Source organism: Glossina fuscipes, unplaced genomic scaffold (genome assembly GCF_014805625.2).
Source record: "Glossina fuscipes isolate IAEA_lab_2018 unplaced genomic scaffold, Yale_Gfus_2 60755, whole genome shotgun sequence".
NCBI lineage: Eukaryota > Metazoa > Arthropoda > Insecta > Diptera > Glossinidae > Glossina > Glossina fuscipes.
In genome coordinates, this window is record NW_024003067.1 from 144509 (window position 1) to 171331 (window position 26823).

The following is a 26823-nucleotide window of genomic DNA, read 5'->3' on the forward strand; positions in this document are numbered from 1 at the left end:
TGCTGGAAAGGAGAAATATACAATTTCATGGAAAAGGCTATATGCTGAGCCACAATTCGCTCGAACAGTTTAGGTAAGACACTCAACTTGGCGATGCCTCTGTAGTTCTCTACAAGTTGCCTACTACCACTTTTGTGAATAGGAATAAGGAAAGAAGTCTTCCAACACAAAGGGAAAACACCTAAATTCAAAGACTTATTAAAAATCTTTGAGATAACATCACAAAGCTCGCCAGCACAAGATATAAGTACACATGAGGGGATGCCATCGGGTCCAGGCGAACAATTATATTTCAGAGAGTTCAATCCTTCAAAAACGTCATTTTCCGATATAACAAAGTTAGGAATTGAAACCGAATTAGAAATCGAATATGGATAATTTTCCGATAAATCAAAATTGGCAGTTGAAAAGTTCTGTCGGAAGTATTCCGCAAAGAGATTTGAGGATTCAAAATCATCCGAGGACTCGGAGCCATTAAAAGACACAAACGACGGGTTTATGGAGATTTTTCTTTTGGAATTAACGAACTTAAAAAAGTATGTAGGGTTAGCAAACAAGGAGGATTTAACAAACTGAAGGTATCTGCAGTAGTATTGGCGGTTGAGGGAATTAAATTTATGCCTTGCAACAGAGTAAGCGAAATAGTCGAAAGAAGAACCACTTTTCGAAAATTTTTTGAACAACTTGTTTTTCCTATTCTTGTAGTATTTAATTGTCTTATTAAACCACGGGGGATCCTTACGTCGAGGACGGGACTGCTTGATCGGAACGGATGCAGAAATAGCTTGATTTAATACATTGTAGAACGACGACAGTAAGCTATCAATGCTTCCCTCTGAGAAATCGAGCACAAAATGAGAAAGATGAGATTTTAGTATGGAAACATTGATTTTATGGAAATCATAACGTTGATATGAAAAATTTGAATTTGGAACGTTATAGAGGTTCAACGAACCAACAGACTTGTAATGAAAGGAAACACCCAATGCTGGATGATATGGATCCTCAGGTAAACTAAACGGAAGACAACGATTAACGCAAACCTCAGGAAAATTTGCAAAGCAGAGATCAAGAAATCTCCCATTACAATTAGGGGTACCATTGTATTGAACTAAATTATTATCAAATAATTCATTGAAGAACACAACGGCTTTATCAGATGTTGAGGAAGGAATCAAACAGCCAGAACTATCACTGTAAAACCAATTGACTTGAGGCAAGTTGAAGTCACCCAACGCAACGACTATATCGGTAGATTTAGATTGCTTGGCCACTTCACAAATGAGGGCGGCCTGTTTCTTATATACAGAGATATCCGAATTTGGGGGAATATAGGAGCAGGTCACATATAAGTGTTTGTTAGGAAATTTCACTCGAATGGCGATAAATTCAACATCGGGAGTAGTTGGAAATTCAAACGAATAGGTGGGGAGTGCCGTAGAAATAGCAATTAAAACACCACCACCATTGCGATACAAACGATCGTTTCTGAAAACTTGAAACGAATTATGGAAAAGTTCCGACGAATGTAGAACTGGCTTCAGCCATGTTTCAGTGAAGACCAGACAGGAAAACTCCGTACTCACTGAATTTAGGAAGGTAGAACGAATTTTTGAGTTTAGGCCCCTAACATTTTGATAAATGAGAGAAAATGAGGCTGAAGAAGTATTTAGTTTTTTGAAGGGGAAAGAGCTAATGCATTCGCATTACGGGGTCGGTCCTGAGGGATAAATTCCTTAATTAATGATCCAACCGGCCACAAAGTTTTATTTAAAATCAAATCCATATTTTCGGTCGGAACTAGAATTTTAAAAGATGAGATAGCTCTAGCTTGAGAAGGACCCAGTTTGAAAATACTAACTCGCTTTAAATTGACAGAAGGGGCTTTCGCAACCAGATAACCCCTTATGTTTTCAACAGATGTATCTGGTGCCAGTCTTGACACAAATATGGCCTTTCTAGGAGGAACTGCCTTCAAGCATATGTCATCAGTACTGGGAGCAGCAGGGTTAACGGATGGGGAGTTATGAGTTGGGGAAAATATAGAGGGGGTAACCACACTTGCACGAGCAGCTTGCTCAGTTTGGCGACCAGCATTTACACCCGAACAGCGAGGAGGAGAGGACGATTTACTATTACCCTTATTAGTTTTGGGAAATGACGCCTGAGAAGATTGAGTGACATCTATGGGAGGAGATACCCTTGCCACTTCAGCATAGCTCAAGCCAGAAGGACTTCTCGGACTATATGTAACATCTATGTTACCAACCGACTCAGCCGTAGCAGAAACACTAACATTATTTGTAGCCTTTAGGGAATCGCTAACTTGCACCAACGAAACGGACTTAGGAGGTGACGAACCACACGCTACGCTACGCGTTGAGACTATGTTAGCTGGAGAGGAAGATGACTGCGCAATATACCGACATTCATCAAACCTAGTCTTGATTAATTCAAACTTCTCCCACAAAGAGCCGAGATTTTTGCTCAAATCTGAGAAACAATTTCTCGTCTCCGTGAAGAGCTTGTAGAAATCAATATCCCGCTTTCTACAGTCAGGACATGACCATCGTAAACCTTTAGAAGGGTCAAGGACTGCATCAGCAGCACGGCCGGTAATACCAGCACACTTTGCATGTCCAAAACGATCACACAACCAGCAAGAAATGAATCGTTCAGATTCAGGGCCAGTTTTCGCACGACATGGAGTAAATAAACAATCCATGTCCATTGAAAACAAAAAAAAAGTAGCTTAAGAAGGAAAAAAAAAAAACCAAAAAGAAAAACAAAAAAAAAAAATAATAATAATAATAATTTTTCCACGGCACAAATTTTCAGGAAAATTAAAACAAATTTCTCACTTCCCTGCCCACTGTAAATATAGAGCGAAAACTAACGGAAACTGTAAACACAGATTAAAAGGCAAAAAGAAAGACTTTTACCAAGAGCTCAATTGTTGCTTGCAATAAACCAAAATGATTTTTTCACATAAATGGTTAATAAATTCATATAAAATACATTCACACTTTATTCTTTAAGAGAATTTTTAAATTTAAACACGAATAAAGCAAAAAGTTAAGAAATACAACTAAAAAAATTGATATATTTGTTGACAGAATAAAAACGCGACTACAAGACACGCGCAGAGTTGCCAAACTGATGATTTCTTGGGAGAATTTTAAATGACAGCTTAACCTTTCGTGGGCATTATGAAAAGGCGTTCAAAGATTGTCAGTCTGGATGCAACATCATCAAACTCATGACAAACAATCAGACAGGCTTGCCTCCCAAAAATTCTTTGACCGTTTACAAATCTCTAGTCAGGTCCAAAATTGAATTTGGACATTCCACACGTTGCAATTTCCCAAAATATATTGAGAAACTTATACAAGCATTTGAAAACCGAATGTTGAAGCGTTGTACTGGACTGACCCCCTCAACTCCTCAACATATTCTCAATGTCATATCTGGTGAATGGCCGGTTTCCGAAAGAGCCCTTTTTTGCACTGCCAAGGAGTTAATTAAAGTCAAGATGATAAATCCTTCCTTTTTTCAGGAAATTATATCTGTCAGTGATACTGTCACTTGCAGCTATACTTTCTGCTATCAAAAACTTCGTCATATTTTTGATAAGTTAGATTCAATTCTCTCCTTGAATTTCATTACCAGGAAATGCAGAGTCTTCATGAACATTCTCGAATCGATCTCTACCTCAAAACAAAATGTCAACTTCTCTTGTATAAGGTTGTTATGCCAAGAAAAGCTCCTTTTTTATTACAACAACGGATACGATATATATGCCACTGACGGTTTCGTCGGACATAATGTATCTGGCTTCTCGGTCGTGAAACATCTATCTGAAACAGTACTTCGAGTCAAAGTGGAAGAGGAACTTTCCTCTACTTTTATTGAGTTGCTCGCCATTCGACATGCTATCAAGGTTGCTATCTCCGATGGTATCAGAAGGTTTGTTATTTTTTCCGACAGCAGGTCAGCTCTACTTCTAATAAATAAAAGAGATGCAGAAAATCAATATGTGTTTGATATTCACAAGACGTTGCACGAATCTCAAGTGGATGCGGCTTTTTTTTAAATGTAAAAGCCGACTTTCATGCAGGCAGAGCTCGTGTTGATGGGACAATTTTGTCCATCAAATATACTCCCAATGAAGCAATTCGGGCAATTCGCAACCACATCCTTCAACAGCTAAACGACGAATTTAAAGAAATCGCGCGCGTTAGATCCTATCATCTTTTCTATAAATTAAATCCCACATATCAATTCAAACCCTTCTCTGTATCTTCTTTTAATTCCTGGGAAACCAAAATTCTTTATAGACTCATGAGTGGTCATACTTATGACAAAGTTTATTTAAAAATGATTCGCGCTATACCAAGTGATGTTTGTGAAGTTTGCAATCTTGTCAAATCTGCTGAGCATCTAATCTTCAGATGTCACAGGCTTAATGGCATTAGAGATTCCTTTAGCTTCTTCAAGTTATATGGCTGTCTCCTCGATCTCTTTGCAGCAAAAAATGTACGTCATCTCGGGGAACTAACTTGCTTTATTAGAAAAGCCAATTTATCCTTTTGGAATTTTTCTTTTTCCTCTTCTTTCCTTTTTTTTTTCTTTTTTTTTTTGCGTTCAATCATTTTCAGTTATCATAGCATTCCTTTTCGTTTTGAGCCAAAGATTGCAACACTGTCTGACTTTCAAGAACTCAACAAGCACATTTACACACACACACACAATTACATTTAACATGCTCACTCCAGTTATTACGGCCGCTCTTTTTTTTTTTGTTACGTTTTATACATAATCGTGACTAAAAATTACAACAGTTTATTATCTGGACATATAAGGCACAAATCTATTGGCTTAGTCCATCTCCGTTCAACATACCAAAAAAAAAAAGAGTTCATTTCATAGAATTTATGGGATCCGACGTTAAGATTAAATTCTAAATATCATTTAGATTTTGCAAAGGATTTTATACGGGTTGAAAATTCGCAATTATATCTAAATTGACTGAGTTTTATGAACATAACGATCCTAGAGAATCGATTGGGGACATTGAAGTTTATTTCTCCAAATAATGCCAGCGAGTCAATATTACTATTTACTTCCTTAACTAAGAACAAAACACTAAGGATCTATATTTTTCAAATGACGGTAAAGCCAACAAAAACAATCTATTTTGACAACGAGTCAAATAGACAAGCGAATCTCAGTCCACATTACTGCCGCAAAAAGCAGAAATTTCTTTTGAAAGAATTGTGTGGAATCCATATAGCACATGCTGGATCGTAAGGCACACTTAGGTGTTGGTCTCACCAATATCACCAATTATAATCGTTTCGCAAAATTAAGATTGTGACCAACATTTAATAAAATTTAGCGCTGATCTACGCTTATTTAAAAAGAGCTCAATGTGAAAATTAAAACGCAGTCTTTGTTCAAATCAAACTTCCGAATCCAGGAAAAAATGTACTTTTCCCAATCTTTGTGAATTGATGAAATACTCAGTACTGAATGAATTCTTACTAAAGCAAGGAAGCTTCTTGTATATTATTAGATTTTATTTCGTAAGATATATTGGTGTAACCAAATTATCCGGATTAGATTAAAAAGGATACCGGGATGATTCCTAGGTGAAGGAATATAATAATGTAATATTATTGTCGTACATTACGATATGGGCGAGCTTAATCTCTGAAGGGAGGTAATTGAGGTACAGGATAAGCAATTAAAGTTCTAAGTGGTCGCCTTGCATGCGACGTCATACCTTCTTACGGTTAGGTAAAGAGATTAGATAAAAAAGGCGAGGGAGGAGCCAAGAAAAAGAAAACTGTCTGTTAACAATAAGGGATGGTGGGTTTTGCACAAGAGAAATTCGCAGAGAGTTTTGTAAAGTCATTCATAGGCAGCGGTTCCTAAGCAACTTGCTTTTGCTTGTTCTCCTTTACTTTTCTCGCTTTAATGTAGTATATGTATAAACAAAAATTTTACCTAAGTGAATATATAGCAAAGAATAACATGTACACAACATATAAGCAATACATTATGTCAAATCAATATATTTATATGTATATAGTTATATGTATCACAAACATGAAACAACATTTTAATCTACCGAACTTGCAATAAAAGAAAAAATAGAAATGAAAAATGTAAAAATATTGAAATCAATTCATGCTCAATCAAGCGATGAGGAACTCCAAAAAAAAGAACACAAGTGCCCGTTCTGCGATACCCTGCAATCCAGATTTAAGCAAGCACATACGATCCCATATAATTATGTTTATGCAGACCTTTTTTTTTCATCATAATATTTGTTAATACATGGGCGTTGTTTGGTTTCTTTTGAGCTCCAACTCTACACACCTGATATATTGCATTGAATTTTTTTTTTTAAGCATATATATATTTTTGTACCCACATTATGCTTCACACATTATTTTGCGCTATATTTATTAACATCATTATTTTTTTTTTTTTTTTCATCACAAATGAAAATTACGTTTTATATTCTTACTCAACTTGTGGCTACTACAAATTTTTCTTATGAGTAATCTGAGTAACTAGAAGGATTTAAGAAGGATTTATGGTTTATGTCTAGGCATATATATACATATTGATATACATATGTCTAATCTAAAATTTTGTTGTTAATATGCATAGTGGTACTTTTATCTTGCTACTATACATACCTCATTCCACTTTTGGTTTTACATTTTTAAATTGTTGCTGATCATGTTGGTATAATACTCTTTTGAATTTTTGTTGGTAATTTTCTTTTGCTTGTGTCTACTAAATAAACCTAAAATTTGTAAGTATTAGATACTACCTTTTGCTAGGATATATACAGGTTAGGTTAGTAATAAGTATTTATTATTATTATTATTATTATTAATTTCGCCAGAGAAATAAATTCTAAGACTAAACTCTTAAAAGTACTAGCATCTAAGGCTATCGGCCTTTATTAAAAGGTCTACCGCACTTGAGATTCGAACCCACGACCACTGAGTTGCTAGTCGAGACTCTTGCCTACTCGGCCACCCAGGCGGATGTGTAATAGTGTTTATTTCTGTTTACTATATGCTAAATTCAGAGAAAGTTGGCAAATATAACCCTTGGAGGAATTATAATAGTGAATGTAATTCCATTCGCTTGTTTATACGTCATCCTAAACACATTTTAATAAATTTTTCAACAATATCAATTAGGACGAGAAAATATTTTACAAAAAAAATTTCTACTTAAATTAAATTTCCACAATGTCCAACGAAACGTCACCAACGAAGATGAATATTGCAGCTGCGGAATACGCAGGATATCATAACAATATTGAAGAGGAACAAGCTGCTACTGGAACAACAGATCCTGCCCAACTTATGGCAGGTATCTTGAGGAAACATTATGAAACTTGTAATTTAAAAAGAGACACGCACAGTGTCGGGTTTAAATCAAGTTAAACTAAGCAGCGGTATTCGGCAACAATCAAAATGCGTCTGCAATGATATGAACACCAAGTCACGTTGTGTTAACTCCAAGAGAAGAGCACGTTACTAACGAAAGACGATCAAAGTCGCAACAACTGTTTGGAAACTTCAGTCAAACATAATGAAATAACTCATAGAAGAAATATCGATCTTAAATGATGACGTGTCATGCAAAGTTCTCATTATTGAGGGCTTTATTTTTCGTATTGAGAAAATAAAGCAACAAAATCAAATTAGCTAAGAGTTTCATTGTTTTACGTCGCTCTTAAGAAAGAACTACTCGACCAGAATAAAGCAGCCGATTCCCACTATGAATTGATTCATGAAACCATTGAGCGTGAACAACAACCAGCCGAATCATTCCAAGCCACCTATTAGTATACCCTATTCGATACAGAATAGATATTTTTGTCTCTCACCTTCCATGCGACTTTCGTTGGTGGTATTAGGCTTTTGATCAACAATCTTGTTTCATTTCTTTGTTTTTAGAAAACAGAGTGCAACATGCACTGATAGGTTGTTAATTTCCCGCAGTAGAGAGAGTTTAATAGCAGGAATGTTTTGACGCCATTTTTGTCGGTTTATCGGCTTTAGCTCGGTTTTCGGAACGGCATTTAAGGCATGACGAGTTTTTTTGGCGAAATAAAAAAAGCTTTAAAAAGCACATTAAAATCTTGTAAAACCTTAACAAAAAAGTACTGAATAAATTAACATTTGCCATCTAAAATCATCTATAGGCTTGGTTGAGTAAACCGGTCTGCAGTATTTTTTGTGTATGCTTGAAATTGTAAAAATACTTACGTAAAAAGAAAAATCATTTAATTATTAGTGAAACTGCTCTTGAGGTAAATTAAAAAAAAAAAGAGAAAAAATACAAGTCATTTGCATAACGGAATATAACCATGAAAGAAACTATAAATGAAGAAATTGCTTAAGAAAATAAGACAATAAACGAACTTTCGAATATTGTAAAGAATTCGTGCAATACCATTCCAATGTAAATTCTGTGAAATCTTATTAATATATTTTTCTAAAATGTGCAATGACAGCAATAACAACAGAAAAACACAAAAATTAGTTTCAAAGAAGTTTGCTTTGTTTATATGTACAGTGAGTCTTATTAATATTGAGTTCTTTCGCTCGACAAGAAATAAGCGATTATTAAACCTAGTCCATTGTTCAAACATAAAAATTTGTTTTGCTATTTTGTACTACTTGAATACATATTAAAATATAACAACAAAAAAATAAGCAAAACATTGTTCTTTTTTTTGTTTTTGGTATGTTGGATGGAGATGGACTAAGTCAATAAATTTGTGGCTTATATGTCCAAAACATTGTTCTTGTAAATAATTTTCCAATTAAATAACTTCAACAACTCAAAAAACATAGCGTCATTAATTTGGGGTTTTTTCACATAAAGAAGGATACGAAGAAAAAAAAAGCATACTAATAAAAATTAATATTTGGTAGGGTAGCCCTTTTGCTTAAGAACGTCATTTAAGAATTTTGACATATTTTGTACAATTTTTCTTGTGTAGGAAACAAGAGTCTTACTCCATTATCCTTTATAGTTTATTTTCCAGATCTTGGACGGAAGGGATTGGCTATTCTCGCTGATGGCGGTCTAGTTTATCCCACATATTTTTCATGGGATTTATGGATGGTGATTGGGGAAGAGGATGAAGCACTTTGGAACAGTTATATAAGATTTTGTCGGACAGTTACTAAGATTCTTAGATAAGTGGAACACTTATGCTTGAGGTCGTTTTCTTGGTAGAACTTAAATGTTTTCAAAATACCAAGTTTATCCGCACCTTCTATCAAATTTTCCTTCAATATCCTTAAGTAACTCTCCTTGTTTAAAAGGCCATAATAGGAAACTAAGACGCGAGCGAAAAACCCCAATATTAATCAAACTCACTCTAATTATAAAAAAATATAAAAATACATGAAATAAAATAATTTCTAAAAACTGGAAAGAAAAATTGTGAAGAAACTTTGCAAAACGACAATGCTAGCCATGAAAACTCAGCTTTTCAAAAGGCACGACATAAATGTTTCAAGCCATATAAGAGACCTACATTGAATAAGGCTTTTAAAACACAAAGTGTACAAAAAGTTGTATGCCAATTGTTTGGAAAGGAAAGCGTGCAATTTAGAAGTCGCCGACAAATGAGTTCGTGATATAGCGACGCTCTTAAGATAGGAACCTTTCAATAAATGCCAGTTGCCGTTAGCTTACCAAAGATTATTGAGTGGTTGAATATGAAATTGTCTATATTAATTACCTGCATTTATCTTACTTTATTTTTGCGTTTGTAATGCCTTCGGAGTATATTTGTATTGACGTGTCTTATAAGACAGATGGATCTTAGAATTATTTTAGTTGTTTCTTTATATAGATATTTTTATTAGATATCTAATATTATATATTTTTACTTAAAAAAAAAAGTCCTCAGTTTCTTTTTATAACGAGAGGAAAGTAGATTGAAGGTAGTCTTCGGACATAACTTCGGGGTCTCCCATGAAAATCATGGGCCGAAGGATACGATAGGCAGAGCACGTATAGAAAGGCGCGGAGGCACAGTGGATGCCCGTTCGGCGGGTTAGGTTACGTCCGTGCGTGTATTCCTTAAAGGGTAAGTACGCTCTGTTCTTTTACTTGTAACGGCCTCAGGAGTGTCAAGGAGCAAAAAATATAAAACCTCCTACGTTTCATGAACTAGTTACCTCAGCAAAGGCAAGTTCATCGGTCTCACACACGTAAAATTCTCGTAAAGTGGCACTTTGGGGTTGCCCTAAAATTTAATTCATTTAATCGTTTTTTATACGCAGACAGGAAGAATATAGAGCAGCGTTACGATGTACGGGGCCTATTGCCTCAAGTATCCGGCAGAGGCACTGAAAACGAATCACTGCAGTTGTACCTTCTATAATGTGCTCTGTTTTGTTTGTGGAAACAATGGGCGTTATTGCCAATTTTATCCGACAGGAAATGTCAGGCTGAAAGCGAAGTACGAAGGTTTTTGCCAGACAGGCTCACAGCTGGAAACCCATATATTGCAAAGAGCGATAGTCAACTATTCATTAAAACCTAATGCAAAGTCAACTAAAGTCATCATAATCGCTACACAAGCTGGTGATGACAAACCTTTTGCCAAGATCAAGATAGACGGCAAAAAATCCATCGCAGTATTGGATACTGTTTTTAGCTTTAGTTGTTGTAGAGCTTTAGTGATAGACCTTTTAAAAGAACACCAATTTAAAATCGTTAAACCAAAATCTCAACAAGTTTAAATAACGAATGCAACTGAAACGCCTGTAAATGGTAGAATTACCTTACTTGTCGTATGGAGAGAAGAGGTACGTGACCTAAAATCCTTAATAGTTGCAGGCTTACAACGAGAATTCTATATCGGCATTAATTTCTGAAAGGCTTTTCGTTTAACTGCGGCAGTTAAATCAGATCATTCAGCTAATTATTACGCTTGTAATTAAATAATGGAGATAATAAGCCAGACACATTTTTGAGCGTAGCTCACGAACTTCCTGTCCCACATCCGAACTTTTTAGAAAAAATCAATCAATCTTTTCCATATTTTGAGATACTAGAACTTGGCAAAACGCTTTTTGAAAAACATGAAATCACTACCACTGAAAAATATCTACCTACAAAACAAAAATATTATGTTATTTCCTCAGCGATTCAAAAATTGGTACAAAAATTGAAAAGCGCGACGGCAGTTGGCATTTACCAGTTACTTTGGTACGAAGGAGCACTAAAAATTGTTTATGTTTAAATGAACGATCGACCTGTGAAATATGCTTGTTCGTTGGCACACATAGATGGTTTACTCGGTCGCTTACATGGTGCTGGTTACATAACAGCTATTGATTTAAAAGACGCATTCTGGTAAATACCGTTGGAGGAGATATGACGCGGAAGGTCAGTGTTCATAGTAGGCGGAAGACCATTGTGTCAGTTACCGCTAAGGCCCTTTTGTTTATGTAAAATGCGACAGTGAATGTAGGCTAATGGATTATATTATACCTAGCTACTTGCTCGCTTATTTTTGTATATTTGGATGACATATTGGTTTTTACCAAATTTTGTTGCATCAAGCAGATTGCTTGTCTGTAGTGGGTGCCGAAAGTTTGAAAGCGAATCGGGAGAATCTAAATGCAATAAACAATACGAAACAACAGCGAAACATTTAAGAAGGTTCCTTGGTATGACTAGGTGGTACCGTAGATTTATTCGAAATTACGCGGCGATAGCTGTACATCTACATGACTGTCTCACGAAAAATCGGTAAACGGTGTACTCGTTAATAGATCACACATAACATGCGGAGAGTTGACGAACTGTTTTGTTACACAGTCTCTGTGTATAAGATGAACCTGTGTATAAAAGGCCAGGTTTTTGAACAAGAGATGAAATATTTGATGAAAATATCAGGAAATTAAGTACGTACAGAGTTTAAAGGTAAGTATTATTGGCCTGGGAGGACATCAGATTGAAATAAAATAGTGAGCTGTAAATTGGCTCGTCCGAATATAATTTTTGCGTACACATTCATATCACCAGCGATACCGGTGGATCGCAGCTGCAATTTTCGCGCATATAAGTGTAGGGGGTTTCGGTTGGCCGGTATTTACCATTGTCCTTTGCGAAAATGGCAATAAACTGTAAATTTATGTTTTTCTTTTTGTAATTGGCTATTTTAAAAGCTAAAGCAAGAGACAGGAAATATTAAAAAAGAAAAAAATTCCAAAGTCTGTCTGTATAATACATAACTTGAGATTATTGGTTCTCCTTGTTATACACCACGCACACAAAGCCATAAACGGACTTAGACATAGGATAGTTTCATTTTTCTCAACAAGCGAAAAGACGGATTAGCTTGAACTATAGATGTGAATACATCACGCGGCCAATCTCAAGTTTTAAGTAATGAATTTCCCACATAAAAGTTTACTTCTTTTTTTTCAAATAATCCAAATAATTTTTGGAAATATTTAAAAGTTAAAAATACATATATTTAAAATTTATTCACTTACAGCTTAAAACTAGATAAAACACATAATACTCAAAATTTAAGTAATTAAAACTTAAAATTAATTAAGGCACATTTACTTAAAATATAATTAGTTGAAGCTCAAATAAAAACATAGAAGTAATTGAATATATATACTATAAATTGGTGTAAAAACAACTTAAAACATAAACTCATAAGAGTTAATGCTGGTTAAAAACCATTAAATAAAAACTACAAAGAAATTCAGATAGTTTTGTAAAGCATCGTACGGGTAACAATAGGACAATTTTTCTTGTGCTAACGGAAATGAGGGTAAGTTTATGAAATATCCCTTGCTGAGATTACAAAGATTAAAAGGAAAACGAGTGGAAAAGATAAACAACACGGTTGAAGCCTATAAAGGAAATTTATGAAAGTAAGTGTTACTATTACTTTTTTACTTTGTATGATCTAGTATTATTTCTTTTTTAATATACGTATATACCACGCTATGTTAATATGAATATGAATACATGTATATATATATATGTATGATAACATATACATATATATAGATAAATAGTCTTAAAAATACGTGTACATATTCATATAACATTCAGAGCCTTGTGTAAAAAAATATGAAATAGTCTTAGACACAATGGTTTCAAAATGGTGGCATAGGTTATATATATTAAGTAGTAGAAAACAGACTAGCAGTGGAGAAGTCTCGACTTGAAAATGGACGTACCGACGTATTATAGTCAAATGCTAAATATGTTTATGACTAGATCAAAATTTAAATTAATTTTTTTCTCCAATGTTCCATGAGCTAGCTACGCATGGTAAAACAAATCTTCCCAGCTCTTTAAATTACAAATGTTTTATATAAATCTGATACGAAGTGGCCATAATAAAAAGTTTAAGAATTGAATTACTTTAATCATTATGTTAGTTGAAACTATTCAAAAAATCAGGTATGTAAAATCTGCACTTCGTTTTTTTTATTTGATCAAGTTAACGTAGAGCAAAAAAAACCTTTTTTTAGGGGTTTGGTTTAGGAGGTGGAGAAAGAGTTGAGTTTTCGCTCTGGAAGTTTGTACGGAAAAAAGATAAATAAAAATCTCGCAATCAATGAAAATTTAAAAAAAAAAACCGATTTTGCATTCGAATTTCAAAAAATCGATTGGCATTTATGACTGTGCACACCTAAAATATAAAATATCTCATATCGAATTTTAAAAAACATTGAAAAAAACAAAAATATAATATTTAAAACTTAACGTGCTTGCGATCGTGTCGCTGAAGTGATACTTTTTATTATGTATTTTTGATGGAAAGGTTTACAAAATGTGTACACACCGCAACCAAAACCGCGTCAATTATACTTCTTGAATTATTTGCTATACAGATTGCTTAAGAATATCCAATAATATAAATTATAAAAACATTCAAGAAAGCTACCTGGGTTTTTCGAATTTTTCCCTCAAAAATATCTAGAAAATTTGTTTAGTTCTTCATTACTTATTCCGGCGATTGCTAGTGCTCCATAAATATTATATCACACGAAACTTTTGTATAAAGATTTGAAATCAGTGAAAGTATAGCAAATTTTCTTTACTACAGGCAAAATCTGTTGTGAACATTAAAAAATAAGACGTCAGAGAAAAGTAGGAAAAAGTTTTACTGTACGGGACCTACCGGGTTTTCATACCCTATCGTTCCATTTCTAAAGGAAAAATAAAAAAATAAATAAATAAACATAGATAAATGAAACACATAATTTATTATACATTTTAACAAACAGAAACAGAAAAAAAGCAATTCAGCGTTTTTGCTGAAAGCATAACACTACACCAAGTGCCCTATGTACAATAACTGCTGATATCGGCATATTATATATTAAGTAAACAAAATTTGTAAAAAAACTTACGCTAATAATTTAGTATATAAGCACCAACATCTGCGTAAAGAAATGAATTTAGTATTGAGATTTCGCGCCGAGCGCGCCTTGGTATATAAGAAGTTTTTAAAAAAAATGTGAACACAATCCTTTTAATCAAGAGTGATAGTCTTGGTGGGAATAGCCGAACAGATTAGAAAATATATGCACACTTACACTATAGAGCATTCATAGGGATTCATAGGTAATTCTCTGCCACACAACATAGTTCAGAAAACCAATTAAACTTAACATTACATGGGAATCCTGCGAACTATATTAATACCGTAACCTACCACTCTGAAACTTTTACCTCCTTCAATCTGCAGAGCACGCTATTCTAACAGCTCACCATTTTAAAATTAAAGCCATTATGTTTTCATCCTGGTCCTTGGGTGGAAATCAATAACCTAGAAAATTGGTTCAAAGACAGCAAACACTAAAAATGCATATGTATCAAAAAAAAAAAAAATTTTAGACTTCGAGAATAACATCTTAACTATCTACATAAACGACGACTTCATATATCTAGCAATAGCAAATATTTTCAGAAACGTATCCTTTAAAATCTCTAAGCATTCTAACAACTATGTAACAATGAAAATAACTTCTTAGACAAATGTCTAAAAAGATAAATATAACATATTGATAGACCTTAGATATGTAGAATCTATAGTCCATAAAGAGAAAAGACCTAGATCTAGGTACCATTAATAACAATTATATTCTACACAATGTATAATACAATAAATTCTATCCTAAATTACAAGAAATAAATAAAAATTTATAATACAACATAAAATTAATTAATCTAACAAATTTTTCTGACCCTCTAGATGGAAAGAATATGCGAAATAAACATTTCCACAGATAGACTAATAACTAATATAAAAACGTTATTTATTATTATTATTATTTTAATTTTAGACTAATGAATTGAATTCTTAGACTAAAAAAGAGACATTGAGCACTAACAACACAGGCTATTATTTAAAAAAGACCCGCACACAAGAAACTAAAGAAAGCAAACTAGAGGAAATAGGACGATATAAGGAAAGAGTTAATGTAATAAAAGAAGGGACACAAATAAGAGATTGCCAACAACCACTTAACATAGAAGGAACATTTCAACAGAAATACAACAAAGCCAAGGAATTAGAAAAAAAATGAAAAACCAAAATAGAAAATAAGGTAACTAGAAACATTGCACAATCCAATCTAGAAATAGCCTCTATATCTCTCTATCAACTATAAAACTCTTTTCAGACAACCATAAAGAACTTAACGCCTTCTCAAAAGTAACTGAAATAATTCACGACACTTTAAATACAGAAGCAAAACCACAACTCACAGAGTAAACTTAGCCCAAATGTTGAGACCTTCCTACGACAAAAGTTCTTGAGAGACTAAAAATGAGATTAGAAAATCGATATAAGTGAAACGAAACAATGCACCAATTGCATTCTATGCTTAGCCAAACCACACAAAAAGATAGCATAACTGGTTATAAAGCTAAAATTTTAAATATCGTTGCTGAATTTAATAACTTACAAATAAAAGAACTAGACACTAATGCTACTCCCGAACAAAAAAATGTAATTACAAACATTAAAGTTACTTATGTCGCCGCCGCTTTTAAGAACGGACTTGACGGCCCAGACATAAAATAATGAGAATCAAGACCAACCCCAACCGCTACGCACTCCACAGAAACAACTCTTAACGCTCTCTCCTAACTTCAGTAATAGAAAGCGCACCCAACCGCAACAACAGAAATCATTACAACTGAACAAAACTGACAAAAAGCAAACAACAACCATTTCAACAGAAATAATTCCAATAGAAATTGCAATAGCAATTATAATTTCAATAACAATTTTAAAAACAACAAGAATTATAACAGAAATGACAACAGTAACAGGAACCGTCAAATATACCGAAATAAAAATAATCGCGATAGAAACCAAGTAAACAATGAGTATTTCTTTCGAATTCATTCTCGACCACTCTTCAAATCAATCAACTTTATCAATACTTTTCGTGATGTTCACAATAGCTATTGCATGAACAACACCAAAACCACACGCATTAAACTTTTCAACTGCAATTCATTGCGCATAAATTTTAATAACCTTAACAAACTTTTCAACGCGCATCAGGTCAAACCCTTATATACACAGCTAAACAAAACATTTTTTGCATAATAGGACTATTATGAGAAATATTGTGACGTGATATGAAGACTATATGAATATTGAATATGAAAATATTAGCATTGTCATGTAAACAATGAAAAATAAATAATATTAAAATGAGGAATATTGAAAACGCATATATAAAAGAATATATATTGTCTTCCTATACAGTTGCCTTCCTTATACAAATATTAAAACAGCCGACAAAGCCGAAGAATTATATAAAGAACAAACCATAATAGAAAGAAACCAGACAGACCATATCAGTGTCCCTAAGAAATGTTACAATTAACTACTTAACAAAACTTTTTCAATATCAAATTTTAAATTCAAAACTCTACATATTACAAAATAGGTAACCTCTTACCTCTAAAGAGTAAGAGTGTAGTGTATGCAGCGCTACGCTGTACGTACACACAAAATAGACAGAAAAAAGAAATATAAACAAAACAAGTCGCACGCTTGTGAAAATGCTTACTAAAAAAACTAGCCCGCTTAGTTGCTTCCATTACTGCATTATTTTTAACGAATCCAACCACTACCGACATAAACACAATCATTTTATGTTCTTTGCATTACTTTATGTCTTTATTGGTTTATAATATTCTTCGTTATTTAAGGTTATATTGCTGATAAATAATAAAATATAGGTTTAATCTGTTTATGTGTTTGATTGTTCTATTGCAAACAATATTTTTATTGTTTTTCTCTTAACACTCGAGGTGCAAGTATATGTACGTATTTTGTTAAGAAAAAAAAAGTATTGAGTTTTAATTTCATTTTTTCTATCGTTATCAATTAGGTTTATTAACAAAATTAGACCCTTTTCTTTTACACTTTTTTTTCTTTAAATAGTTTTAAAGAAGTTCATGCTTTCAAGTACCTTTTAACATTTTTTATCGTTTATTTATTTCTATAAAAATAGCCTTTCAACCTTTTTTTTGAACGTTTGGTCTGCATTTTATTCATTTAAGACATTTTAAGTTCATTTATAGAAATTAAATAATTATGACAACTGTACTATTCACCGAAAAACAATACTATTTTTTTTGAAGAAGAGATATTTCTTATTTTCAATACAAGAAAAAAACATTTGACGAAAAAATAGAATTTAAGTGTTTCATCTTTCCATTTAAATTACATAGCTTAGCAACGCAAACTCTTTTAATATTGAGCCGTTTTCGTTAATTTCTTCTGATGAACTGTGCGTATCTGAAAGTTAACTCTCGTCCGCCACCAAGCCGATAATTGATAAACGTTTTGATGCCAGTCGTGTAAGACATTCGTGTCATTTTCATCGCCATTATTTATGTCTAAATGAAAAGGCAGAAAAAAGAAGAAAAATTTCATCTTTGTTTATTCGTGGCTGTCGAAATCCAAAATATAACATTGGTTCTTCCCTTTTATAAATTAATAAACAAACCAACTATTAATGAAGTAGTGACTCGCTTTTAGCTAAACCGATATCTGAACTACGGACTATTCAAGACAGCAAATTTTCTGAAAAGGAACCGGGCACTTCTCATGTAAGAATCGACAACCGCTCGCTGACGGTATTAGGTAAGCCAGTCTTTAGCTCATTTTTTAAAATGGTGAAGCTGACAATTGTATTATTTCTTAAAACAATAGATTGACGCCTTTTTGTGTTCGCGCGCGCTTAACTCAACGCCACAATGTTGGTAGGAATTCTTCTAACAAATGACTTATATTCCGGTGACCAAATTTAAAAATTTGCAAAATGAAAATCTAATGATAAATATGAGGACAGAAAAAGCTTGCATCGTGGTAATTTAACAGCTTATAACTGCAAGACTGTTGCTCGTCAGGCTCAGAGCCCACGTTACAGTCAAATGAGAAGAGCGGGTGCCGTCAATGTTAACTTACGGTCTTTGTTTCGTTCTTTCGTTACATTATCCGAACTTTTCCAATCCACACCTCTTTATTTACGGTTTACAAAGTTTTCGCTTTTAGAATTACATTGTCTATCGTCATGCTTCCCGTGATGACATAAATTGTGCTGACACTCCATTTTGGCCGTGCTGGTGTTTCGGAGCAATTAAGTTTCTACACTTCTGTACTAGTATGTGTATCTTTTGTACTAGTTTCTGTAAGGCGTAGGCCAAGGACCGTTTTATTAAATTGGGTAACGTTTTAGGGGGCAGTATTAATTCCCTTATCTATTTGGATGATCACCTAACTCCTGCGTCATACAAACTAGTAACGATTTGCCGTGCTTTACGGGAAAAAAGATTATTAAATGGTTTAGCTTGATTAACGCCGACATCCGTAAAGCAAAGGTTGTCCAGTTGGATGATTCTATAGTGACAATGCAGGTGCGTCAATAAATGCACTCGGTCAACAATTCTCCTGACGCGTCCAAATCTTTCTGGCCTTGCTGGTGACTCTTGCTCGATTATGATTCTTAATGAAGTTCTATGGAATTTAAGTTCAGCTATTATATATTAATAATATTATATATTTGGAACTCATTTGTACTATTTTATGAATTAACCTATTTCTTTTTCTACAATCTTGAATTTCTCGCTTGCATCCTATATATGAAAAACTTATTTATTGAAGTAGAGGCATTAGGGGAAAATTAATAATTCCCACCCTAGCCATCATGACGTAAGGTGTGGCTCTGCCTCCCTTCCTGACTACTTTTTTAATAGCTAATATAGAGCTATCTGCTTCTAAATATTTCCAGTTGGCAGGTATCTCTCACCATGCCTTTATTGCTTGCGTAAGGTGGACACATTTTCAGAATTTTGCGATTATAACCGAGCGGATACCCGGACACTGGGATCCAGAATTGTAACTTTAATGGTCAATACAATACTTTGCTACTGGCTAATGAATGGAAATTTGGATCTAATTCATGAGATTATGACCAAAATTAGAATCCAAGCTGCTGTTAACTGTGAATCTTGGTTTGATTGTAGTGAAATCAAATTTCAATTGAAGGCTAAACAAGTTATTAGAAAATGCAGGAGAAATGCGTACTTGTCAACTTTCAGAGAAAAATAGGATCCTGAAGATATAAGTGAGGGTGCTACTGAGTGGATATCACCAATCATCATTTTCGCAACAATTAATTGAACACTTCTAAAAAGTTAAAAGACTGTTACGAGCTGTTCATCTTCCATGGGATAAATATTGTTATGGAAATCCCAAATCCAGTTCATTCCTGCTAATTAGATAATGAATTCCCTAAAAATGCTGCTGCCGGCCGATGAAAACGATTAGTGGAAAAACAAACAAGGAAAAAACCAAGTGCGCTTTCGCAAGCGCATTATGCAGCTGACGGCAGAGGAAAACGAGTACCAAAAAAGCAGGTTAACGAATTAAAAATGAAACTATAAAATTAGGTATTGGTAATATGATGGTAAAAATGTATATAAATAAAATATTTGTGGAAGGGAGAGTTAATAGAAAAAGAATTTTGAGTTGAGCAGTCGAAACTATTGCCAAAAATCAATTGTGAATAATCCTACATTTAAGAAATATAATTGTGAATAAAAGAACTTTGAAGTGTATTTCTCTTGAACAAAATTCCACGGTCCAGAGATACGGACTGTATCTTACAAAAGCGAATTTTATACAAATATATTAGAATTTTTAGCGGCATTTGATAGAATTAAGTCTAATGTATCAGGAGTGGAGGGTTTCTCTTTTAGATTCTTCAAATTAATTTGGCCATGGATTGATGGTCATATATTATATACTATTAAACACATTCTTACTAAATCTGTCTCGTTCGGCTTAGAAATGCGTTCGTATTATTACTATTAGGAAAATCGGCAAATCGCTTGATTGCTCGAATCTCTCTTTGAATCTTATATGTCCTCTCGAAGGTCTTTGAACATATAATTAAGGAACAACTTATCAACCATCTGGACAATAGCTCCGTCCTCTGTGAGTCTCAGCATGGTTTTCGCAAAGGTTGTAGCACTACCTCTTTGTTACTGATTATTACGAATTCAGTGCGACCTAGAGTAAGTGATAAGCATATCTCAGTATTATTGTCACTGGATCTAAGTAAGGCTTATCATAGGGCGTCGCTTGTACTGTAGTATTATCGATCTGTCGTACTCTACCGTAATTTACAAGTTATTGTTAAATTTACATTTTTCACCTAACCTAGTTAAGATAGTGCAATTCTAGTAATAATTTATTAATATAATATTATTTGCTTAAGCTGTAATTCTAGTAATAACCCATTTTTATATTATATGCTTACGTTACCATTCTAGCGATAATCTACTTTAGTTTTATTAATTGCTTAAGTCAGCATTAAGTTATTTCCTATATAAGATACTGACCATACATCAGTTAGGTCAGAATATAAGCAGTAGTGTAATAAGTCTAATAGAACATAAGCCAAAATCTAAATAAAGAGTAACTAATAAAAGAACCTTAAATATTGAGTGGTTTCACTACAGTACTTTTCGTATGGAATTTTGACTTTTCGAAGTCAGTTACTGCTTTGATAGAATCCCACCTTTCGGATCGTTTACAGATTGCATCTGTGGGTGCTGTCAAGTCTAAACCGTTAAAGATGCGAAGTGATGTACCTCAGAGTTCTCTTCTCTTCACTGTGTATGTGAATGATTTCTTTAATATGTTAACCCAGCTTCGCATGCGGTCTACGAATTTGCTAGGATGGTGATTTTCAAATTTTATTTGCGAAAAGTATTGGTAATTTGGAAAGATATTAAGCTAACGTTGACTACTATTTGGACTGCATTTCCCATTGGGTGCAAATGAACTTGAGCTGAATTAGTCTAAAACAATTGCGATAATGTGGCGACATCCGAATGCACGTCTAAATTTTACTTCAATGCCAGTGTTGAAATAGTGAATAGATTGAGATGCCCGGAGGTGAATATCGATAACACACTGGGCTTAGATGCACATATGTATTCCTTTGCTCTCGGGTTCATTTCCTACTTACAAAATCTTATTCTTTGAATGTCTGTATGCACGCTCAAATAAAAATAGAGTGGCCAAAGCTTTAATTATGCCAATTATAACTTATGCTTTAGAAGTTTGTAGTTCCCCGAGTACTCCAAACCTGAAGAAATTAAGACTATTATGTACAATTACATATGTATTCTCCTTGAGACCTATGACCATATCTCATGATAGGTTCTACATTTTTTTGGTTGTCCTTTCATAAATTTTATTTAAGTTGAACTTCTCCTTAACGTCTACAATAGTATCTTACAGTAGAAGCCGAAGGAGCTTTTTAATCTCTTGCTGACTACCCTAGTAAGTCGGTCCGCAAACACTTCCTATTTATTTCTCAAATTGCGTGCACTTTGACCAAGTTATTTTAAGTAAGAGTTATAAGAGCTTATAATTCCCTTCGATTTGCGATAATTTAGATGCTCTTATCTCACTAACAAGCGTAGTAGGCTTTTAACCTTGGTTACTGCTCTTTGGTTACGGACAATCGTAAAGAGATTAACAGGGTCCGCGCATTTGTAAACTCCGACGTTAGAAATTTTAATGCCAGCAAACAATGGGGACCTAAGCTAGTAAAGATTTGCGTAGACGCGATCATTGGCGGCATAGTAAGAAATATAAAGTCAGGGCTGTATGGCTCGTAGCAGTACTATATTCAACACATTATATTATTCACAAGTTTTTTTGATATAACCCTTCAATTAATTTGCTCGATCTATTGTGTTTGTCATTTAAATAGAAACTGTCAATAATATCCTCGGATCTGTGAGTCCGGCTCAAAGAACCAAAATGTTTAATATTTGATACGATTTTACGGTAGTTTTTAAAGTCCGTTTGGGTTTTCGATTGTATTAAAAGTTTGTTCAAAGAAATATTTTTTATCACTGTCGGTAATATTTTAATACAGTTTTCATTAATTTCTAAAACTTACGCACTGAACAATGACAACAACGAATTTTTAAAAATTAGTACCACTAAATTAAGTCTTTAAAGTTTGAGTTCAAAGTTTCACAAATTTGTAAAAGCCAAGCAGAATATTGTAAATAATGTTATTAAATAATCAAATAATATTTATCGATATATAAATTTTAGGCAAACTGGTTTCTGTTGCCACTTTATGCTGTCTGGCGGAGAAAGAAATACAACGATAACCATTGCAAAGGTGTGCATTACATTTGCTCTACAAGAACATAAATTAAGCCTTTAATCATTTTCTAAAGTTGCTGGCGCGCAAGAGTATTTATAACCTCCGAATTATTTATATGCAACTATCGCTTTACGTTGTCAGTTGCAGTTCTGACCATGTGTACATGATTTCTAGATGTTTTGCTAGTAAATACTTTGTCTTCATGTACCTTTGCCGCCCAGAGCATTTAACCACCAGGCAAACAAATGTAGTGCAGTTATTCTTGGTTTAAGTTAAGGACCATCTTAACAAAAAGTATAAATTCACGAACCACTCTAATAAATAAAATAAGTAAACGTAGCATTTCATAAAACGAATCGTAAATACTTCTCACCAATCCCATATTACGTCTACAATAAAAACTTGATGATCTCATATGAACATTACTCCGTTTCGATAAAAGTGCTGACTGTCGATTATTGGATAACCTAAAGGTTTCCTATTAGGTAGTTCGTTAAAACTAAGTTAGTTCATTACCAGACGTCAATAGCATTAACATCCCAAGTTTATTAAATAAAAATAAACGTTAAATAAAGTTTAAATAAAAATTTGTGTTTTTATAAAGGATTCGTAAAGTGTTAAGTTATGTTTCCAAGAAACCCAATCAATAAATAGAGACTTATTTAACTTGTATAAAGGAGCAAATTTCATATATGTTACAAAAAACTGAAAACCAGTTGATGATTTCTATTTCTGCCTTCTATTTCACTCCATAAAATGATGTGTAATCAGGATAAAGGAGGGAATGAATTGTTTGCCTACCGTATAATATGTATTTGTTCGCAAATTTACCGTTCAAAATATTTCCAAAAATGCCTTATTTTTGAAGGAGCATTAAGTATAGATTAAGGAGGATTTGTCAAGCAGATTTTGCACTTTTGATGTATAAACTGTAATATTCTATTTATATGTACAAATCAATCCTCATAGAAAAAGTAAAATTTTTAGGAAGAGTTTCTTCATTTCTTTATTGAGGGTCCTCAAGGTCACAAAGAGTTCTTTAAAAAAATGTCGGCATTTTCAGTCGCAGCTAAAATCTTAAAGGACGAGGTAGCTCTAGGTTGAGATGGAGATAATTTTAACTATTTATATTATAACCTTTTATATCATATATTTTAACTTTTTATATTATCACTTGTAGTGTCGGGTGCCGTTTATGACACAAGCAGTGCTGTCCGAGGCGGTCTTGCCGTGAAGGAAGTAGTAGAACTATTACAGATCGAGTGTAGAGAATTTTGGGTTAGTGGAAATATAAAAATAGTGGCTTTACTTATGCGACTTGGTACTCTGCAGATACACCAAAAGAGTCAGAGGGAGGGTATATTTTAGTTTTTTTTGTTAATATTTATTTTAGATTTCGAATGCACCATTAAAAGGAGATGCCTATGCCGCTTGAGTATAGCTAATACAAAGACGGTTGCTCGAACTATTACTATTATCAGCTATGTTTGGAGATGGAAAAAATATTAATTTTAAATTCACATTTTAAGATTCGAAACGAGGTTAAATTGTCAATACCTGTCGTTAGTAGTGCCGGTTGAAAGTTAATGGATTCTTTTGAACGATTGCCGTAACAACTGCGATGCCCTCATGCTATCTTCCAACGCTTCTGATCTTCGTCATTTCTCTAGATCTTGCCGGTTGAACTAGTACGCTTCCAACACCTGTGCGGCTTGCGTCACAATGAATTAAAAACGGCTTGGTAAAATCTACACTATGTAAGACAGGTTCATAAGGTTCACTTAATAAACATTTTAAATCTTGAAATGTCTTATGAGCTGTATCGTTCCACGCGAATCTCTTTTCGTTCTTAGTCAGATCAGTTAATGGAGCGCAAATCGTTGCATAGTTTTCGATAAATTTTCTGTACCACCCACCCATGCCAAGGAACCTACGTATTCCTTTTACAGTTTTAGGAACATGATAATTTGTAATTGCAGAAATTTTATCTGGATCAGTGCGAATAACACCTTTACCAATTGTGTGTCCTAAATATTTAATTTCTTCCACACAGAACTTATTCTTCTCAACATTTAAAGTTAAACCGGCATTCCTAAGCAATTTCGCTAATAAGGTCAGAATTTCAATATGGCGCTGAAATATGTCCGATACTACAAGATCATCTAAATACACAAATATTTCGTTTCTTAGACGAGCTGGTACCACTTTATCCATTAGCCTGGACATGGTTTGAGGAGCATTACAAAGCCCAAATGGGATAACAGTGAATTGATACAATGATCTTTCTGGAACAGTAAACCCTGTTTTGTCTCTGGAACAACTATCTAGAGGTATTTGCCAAAAGGCGTCTTTGAGATCAAGTGTAGTAATAAAAGAAGCTTTAGGTAATCTGCTAAGTACACCATCTATATGAGGCAGAGGATAAGCATCTTTGACAGTGACTTCGTTCACCTTCCTGCTATCTAAACATAACCGACTTTTCCCAGGCTTACGTACTAGTACGCATGGTGAACTCCACGCACTATTAGATTCCTCTATAACGCCAAGTCCCAACATTCGATCAACAACTACATACATCTTTTTTTCGATTGCGGGTGAAACGGGGTGGTGCTTCTGCTTAATTGGCTTAACATTTCCAACATCAATTGCATTACTAAGAATATTTGTCCTTCCTAAACCTTCTTTAGCAAATGATGGAAACATCTTAATAATGTTCTGTAATTGCTGCAATTCGGAACTGCTTAACTCACTCGATATGACTGTTTCTACCGGCTTAAGTTGAACAACAGCAATTTCTGAAATTCAACCCAAAGACATTAAATCATATAATTTCCCAAAATCATAACCCAAGTATAAATCTTTCGATAAAGTTGGATTGACAAAAATTTGGATCAGCTTCTCAACACCACGAAAAGAAATAACAGTTTCTATGAATCCGGAAATACTTTGTAAATTATCATCTGCAGTTCGAATTGACGATTTTATGCGCTTCAAAGGTTTCCCTGATTCGAAATAAGTTTTTGCCAATTTATTGCCAATACAAGTAATTGAAGCATCAGAGATTAGCAAGTCAGTGATTTTCTTTCCGAATAGTATGACGTCAGCATAAGGACGAACATCATTGGGTCTTTCAAAAATAGAAGATACAATACTTCGTCGAATTCGTTTAACATTTTTCCAGAATAACTCTATCCTTTTTTTCGATTTTTCTTTCTTTGAAGATATCTTATTTTTACCATTCATGTTTGACATTTGTACATGCAATGGATAATTGGATTCCCAAAGTCGTCCTTCATTTTGGCCTCATGGATTCTCCGTCTCTGGCTGGGGAGAGAGAGAGTGCTAAAGAGTAAGCTAGCATAAGAATAGGATAGGCATAGCATAAGAATAGGATAGATATAGCATAAGAATAGGATAGACATAGAATAAGAATAGATTAAGATAGAATAGGATAGGTTAAGCGTAGGCTAAGGATAGGTTAGGAGTAGGATCTAAAGATAGGTTAAGTTAGTGGGGATTGAGTCTTCGACGTGAGGAGTCGAGTTTTAGTCGTAGACTTGAGTAATCGCGTTTGGTCTTAGACGTAAGAAGTAAAGTGTAACGAAGTGAAATTTAGAGAATAAAGGTCCCTGCAGCCAATAAATTTCTTGTATTTCTTTCCCTGGGTCGCTGAGCTGCCCCAGTCATAAGGCAAGGGACGAAACGTCCTCACAAGTGGCGCCCGAGCAGGGACCTTTATCTCAGAAACTCGAGTGAAGTTTTTTTAACAAAAAAAAAAAAAAAAAACAATCGACCATCACCATTAAACAAAATAAAGTTTTCATGTAAGATCATGCAACACAAACATAAAACCCGCATTCGATAAACAAAAGAGAGAAAAAAACAAGAACAAAAACAAAGAAATATCGAAGAACAAATTCATAAAATTAACATTGTTAAGCCTAAAGTAACTAAAGATTTCCAAGCATTAGGAAAAAAATAAAGTTTATAAATTCTACAAATCGCCTATACGTTTAAACAAAGAAAAAAAAACCAAAAATAAAACAAACAA

General features: G+C 33.9%; 1 long non-coding RNA gene across 1 annotated transcript in view; it reads left to right on the forward strand.

The window, feature by feature from the left end:
* Positions 1 to 8810: 8810 nt before the first annotated feature.
* LOC119643420 overlaps positions 8811 to 26823 on the forward strand; it is a 48543-nt gene continuing 30530 nt past the window's right edge. The window contains exon 1 of the long non-coding RNA XR_005248277.1: positions 8811 to 12959. This is a non-coding gene — a long non-coding RNA (uncharacterized LOC119643420). The remainder of the gene's footprint in view (positions 12960 to 26823) is intronic.